Below are 6,000 nucleotides of genomic sequence, written 5' to 3'. Positions count from 1 at the left end.
GCCTCAACACTCCGTTTAATGCTTTGGCGAATCCATTGCTGGATGGGGGAATGAGATAACGCGTCTCACGTGCAGACGCTAAAATGTCGACATTGTAAAGTCTCTCGTCACTGTGATTTGAAAAAACGTTCGCAAAAAAATCAACAACATCTATTTTGTACGCACAAACTCAGCGCAAAGAAATCCCCACTTCGTGATACCTAAACATAACGTCACAATGCCCGCACGCTGTGGGTCATGGGAGTTGTTTGACCATACTTCATCACGCTGGTCAGTTTGTGGGTTGATGAATGGGTGTGTGTGTGTGTGTTGGTGGTGGGGGCATTACTATAGGACCATAGGGGCAGTACTATAGGGGCAATACTGTGAGACCACATTACATGTCACTTGTTGCTGTTGTTAGCCGTGCCCGGGTAATCAACTCAGTTCGCGACCACGTCCATCCACACAGTGCATTGTGGTAGCCACTGTGCCCACCGCTCCCATCCTTCTGTAGGAATGCAGATCATGTACAGATAACAGAAAGACAAATAGGGTGCGAATGATCCACTTCAGTGAACTTCCTGCAAAGAGCCGGTGGAGCGACAAGCGCCAACGATGCTTCCCTCTCACTTAATATTTCCTGTAGAGCGGGACATGCGGTGAATGTCTTCGTCTGTCAGTGCACGTGCATAGATAGGCAGGTATGAGATGATTGCTAGAGCATGGGTATATTTTTCAAGAGGGGGGCGATGAGGAAGCTACCTTTCAGACGCCTTAGGCGAGACATTCAAATTTAATTGGGGCTCCGTAAAAAATGTAGAATGAAATTTGACTGCGTGGAACAAAAACTAAACTAAACATGAGGTTGTTTTTTTTTGCGGTTAGCGCAGGAGCCGAAGATTTCAACGATGGAAGAGGCATCCGATAAGCACCGGGAAGAGGCAGGAAGGCGCGAGTCGATTCCCGAAATGAGTACACGTCGAATGAATTGGGGGAAGGGGGCTGGAGGGAACTCCAACTTAGATTTTAAGAAGTAAAAAAATACACATTTTGCACAGTACCCTCCACCGCGCTCCGTCTTTCCGCGTTGACCAATTTACTTCTTCCCATTGAAATGCAAATTAAGGAGGTCCACGCTGCACGTGCTCGATGCATGTTAAATATGTCCCACGTGACGCGCTGGGCAATTCACGCTGTCTGCGCCACGTGTACACACGCACCGACATATCAATCTTGAGGCATAAATCAACAGCCAAAGTGTGTGTGCGCTCATCTCCTGCTTACAGCCCTGAGCCAGTGGTGGGAATTCCACATTGTTATGGTGGGGGTTCATTCATAGGACAACCACTTTTGACTTCCCCTCAAGGTGGTACCTATTTTATGTAACCTAGAGAGATGATGGGCTGAGTAAATCCCCCACAACCGAAATTGGAACTCACAATCGTCTCATTGCTCGCCACTCGCTCTGCCACTAAACATGCCAACGCCGTTCGGCCCAACGTTGTTGGCATGTGGTTGGAACCGTTGAGCAAACGTTGGCCCAACATTCGCCCAACGTTCGCCCAACGTTGGTTCAATGTTCGACCGACGTTGGTTCAACGTTCGACCGACGTTGGTTCAACGTTCGATCGACGTAGGTTCAACGTTCGACCGACGTTGGTTCAACGTTCGCCCAACGTTGGTTCAACGTTCGACCGACGTTGGCTCAACGTTAGACATTTATTGGGTAGCTACAACTGAGTCACTCGCCTGGGCGGTTACATAAGCACTTCATGAGTCGACACAACACGTTCGGTTCGTGTAACTATGTACACATTGCAAATGGCCATACATTTAAGTAGTTATTTTATTAAGTACAAACAAACAAACAAACGTTGAACATTAAACAAAGGCAGAGCTTTAACACTGAAGTGTGAACCAATTTGCATGATTGTGGGTGAATGACACCGGTGTACAGGTAAACACCCATTTAGACAATCTGTGCTTTTTTACGTGTCTCTCTCAAGCTGTATATGGGAAAGTACAGAGTTCATATAAAACATGGGTGTATCACCCAGTGGCGCCAGGCTTGTAGTTGCTACAGAAAAACAAAGTGTTCTCTTTTATTGGGTTAAGTCTACTCAGGCATGGCTATCAGGTTACGTTCTCGCCTTGACGGCCACTCGAGCACGCTTGGTGACCTCGCATCGCTTCCCATCTGGTCCCAGGGCTTTCCCATCTGGTCCTACATAGTATCCGCTGTTGTTTTTGTTACATCCCATTGTGCCAAGCGTTTGTCTACTTTGTATATTCATAGTGTCCTGGGTCTTCCTCTTTTCTGTCTTCTGTATTGGGATGATTCATTGTATGCTGCCAAGCAATCAGAATACACGATGGGCTTAATGAAGAATTGTGCCGTCATAATAATACAAATCAATAGACTTCTTTCAATGTGTGTAATTGTGATCACATATCAATATGCTGCACAGGAATATTCGGTATGTTTATAATACGTAGAAAGGAGTGGTCATTTATCGGCAGAGAGAAAAGCGGAAGCTCCTTGAGCCGAGACTTGAACTGGAGCAGGCAGTCGACAGCACAGATAACAGGGGGCAGTTCTAGACATTAGGGGCACCAGAGGAGCATGAGCGACCTCTCACTGACTCGAAGGTTGACCTGTGAGCTCGACAGGAAGCCTCATATGCTGGAGCAGAGAGTGCGTGGAGGGGAGTAGAGTGCGATGAGAGGGCAGAGGTAGGGGAGTGCGTGGAGGGGAGTAGAGCGAGATGAGAGGGGAGAGGTAGGGGAGCGTGTGGAGGGGAGTAGAGTGAGATGAGAGGGGAGAGGTAGGGGAGTGCGTGGAGGGGAGTAGAGTGAGATGAGAGGGGAGAGGTAGGGGAGTGCGTGGAGGGGAGTAGAGTGAGATGAGAGGGGAGAGATAGGGGAGTGCGTGGAGGGGAGTAGAGTGAGATGAGAGAGGAGAGGTAGGGGAGTGCGTGTAGGGGAGTAGAGTGAGATGAGAGGGGAGAGGTAGGGGAGTAGACTGAGATGAGAGTGGAGAGATAGGGGAGTGCATGGAGGGGAGTAGAGTGACATAGGATGGGAGGGGTCGGTTTAGGAGCGATATTAAAGTGCGCTTACTGAAGCAATTCGTAGTTAACTGATCAGTTGGGACTCTGCACGGCGGCGACCAATGCCCCCTACTGGCAGCCTATCGCCGCACTTCACTCTTCCAAATGAGCCGTGTACTGGTCTCTTGAGTTATCTCGCCTGGGTAAACACGCCTGGGTAAACACGAAGTCAACGAAAACCCGTTCAGGTGAATTTGACGGATGTGCAGGAAGGCGGGGAGCGTGACGCTGGTGCAGTGCGGCTCTCCGGGGTGCTCCAGATCTGTCTCGTGATCCACAACTACGTAGAAAGAAAATAAATAAATTATAGAATACGACGTTTCGATTGCAACACAAGCAACCGTCATCAGGTAGAACTACATTTGAGAGAGAAACAAAACACAGACACGGAGACGCACAGACAGACACACAAGCCGAGAGTGAGCCAACACAGACACATGGAGAGAGACACACAATATAGACACACAGACAGACACACAAGCAGAGAGAGAGCCAACACAGAGAGTCGGCTAACACACAGTGAACGCATAGCCTGGTTGCATCGCATTACATTTCCAAAAAAATAGCTAAGTTTGTTTTCCCAAACGACCTATTTCTCTCTCTAAAATGTATCAGGCTCTCATAGGTCCATTCGCTCTTTCTCTCCCTCGGTCGCTTCGGGGTGGATTTCCACACAACTCTCTCTAAAATGTACCAGTCTTGTTGGGTCTTTCATTGACATGATAATTTCTCTGCTCCAGCAGCTGCCCCAGCAAAGTCACCTCTCTCTCTGTCCCCCCTCTCTCTCTCTATTTAAGGCCTCGACACAGAAGCATTGGGTCTCTGTGTGTCTATGTTGTGTGTCTCTCTATGTGTGTCTTTGTGTTGTCTCTCTCTGCTTGTGTGTCTGTCTGTGTGTCTCCGTGTCTGTGTTTTGTCTCTTTCTTAAATTTAGTTCTACCTGATGACGGTTGCTTGTGTTGCAATCAAAACGTCGTATTCTATTATTTAATTTATTTTCTTTCTACGCTACTTTACCGAAAAAACCAAAGAGTAATTCCTGCAGTCACGAAAGCTTCAAATCAAGTTTGATCCCAAATTAATTGACCCCTAACATTATTTTCTCTCTTTGCATATTTATTTAAATTTGAAATAAAGCTTAATTTAAAAAATATATATATATTAAGTTTTAGAGAATGAAATGCAGGTCACGAGACATCTGGACCACCCCTGTATACATTTTGTTTACTCCACTCTGCCCGAAGACTTCTGAGGAACGTAACCGCAACAGGAAAAGTGATCCCCCCTCCCCCAATCCCCCCTCCCCCAATCCCCCCTCCCCCAATCCCCCCTCCTCCAATCCCCCCTCCCCCAATCCCCCCTCCCCCAATCCCCCCTCCCCCAATCCCCCCTCCCCCAATCCCCCTCTTCCCCCACTGTCCCCCTTCCCCACCGACCCCCTCCTCCCCCGCCCGCCCTCCCCTACTCCCTGTCCCCCCCCCACCCTTTATGCAAACGAGTCTTGCGTTCGAACTTGATTTGACTCTTGCGTTCTGCCTCCCGGCAGTGAGCGCGTTGTTTCGCGCAACTCCGGCAGGACTGAGAGCGGCTGCAGATGATGTCAGAAGTGAACATTGAACCTCGTGGTGGATTTTTGTTTTTAAATAAGCACGTAAAAATAGGAGGGATTTTAAAAAAAATGAAAGATGCACGTTACATTACGCGAATACTGGGTTGAATGTCGGTATAGTGGGGGTGAGTGATGTCTTTACTGGTCCTGTCCACCACCGCAGTGACCCGCATGGTGAAGTATGGTCGAACAAGCCCCACAACCGACATGACAGGGCAAGACCTTCATCCAATCGGTGGCTTGTGATAGGGTCTGTATATATATATATATGTGTGTCTCTGTGTATGCGTGTCTCTGTGTGTGTGCGTCTCTATGTATCCAGTGACGATTATCTGAACTGGTCCTGGGCCTACCCTAGGTCGACTCAGCCTCAAATGAGTACCTAGTGCGGTGTGTAAACGTCGTCCATGGGGAGACAAAGGCGGCCGGGCCTGGTGCTGGCCACCCATCCCCTCGCGTACCGTTCCAGCCGTCATAGGTGCTCGATAACAGCACTTGCCTCAACAGTCTGTGAAGGCTATACGGGGATATTTGTCTCTATGTATGCGAGTAACTGTGGCCGTGCTGAGTTTTGTCACTATCTGAGTATTCAGGCTAAGCGTTTGTTGGGAAGAGAAGACATGTATTTATCTTCATGCTATTTTTCATTAAAGCGTCAATTATGGCTGCAAGTTACCATCATCCACCCAAAATCAGTCACGTGCTACGACGAAGGGCCAATGATCCGAAACGCCGCCTATTATGTATTGTATATATTTTTCCTTCGAAGTCAGCTTTATTGACTAAAACTGTTGAGTTTATTTTGCCATCAGCCGTGATCGCTCCACCGCTGAACTGGAGGCACCCCAGAGCCGTCGCCATTTCCCACGGCCCTGCCGTGCAACATTCTACCCAGAAACTACGCGCAGGCAAATCTTATCGCTTCATCCCCGCGGTACAACGGCGGGACAGCTGGGTGAGATGATAGGGCTACATTACTAATACAAACATTGGAATGCCCAGTATCGAACCAGGAAGGTTTCCCAAGCCTCTCCATTGGAGGGTCTTGCGCAGGGCCGAATATCCCGCTCGGAATTTTCTGAAACCCTGCACGCTAAGCTGGCTTGGAGTAGGAATTATTTTTGCATAAGGCACTACTACTAGAGTAGGAGGAAACGCCTGTCTATCCACGATATTCATATATTATTGTACCCTATGTTCCTATAATTCTATGAACAGGTTTGTAAAAAAAAAGAATAGGTCCGGTGTCATGGGGACACACTCAGGAGAGACGGGTGTGGTGGGACAAAAATTCTGGAA

This window comes from Lethenteron reissneri, chromosome 34 (genome assembly GCF_015708825.2).
Source record: "Lethenteron reissneri isolate LAM-NWPU_2019-01 chromosome 34, ASM1570882v1, whole genome shotgun sequence".
NCBI classification, from domain to species: Eukaryota; Metazoa; Chordata; class Hyperoartia; order Petromyzontiformes; family Petromyzontidae; genus Lethenteron; species Lethenteron reissneri.
Note: the sequence above shows the minus strand (reverse complement) of the source record.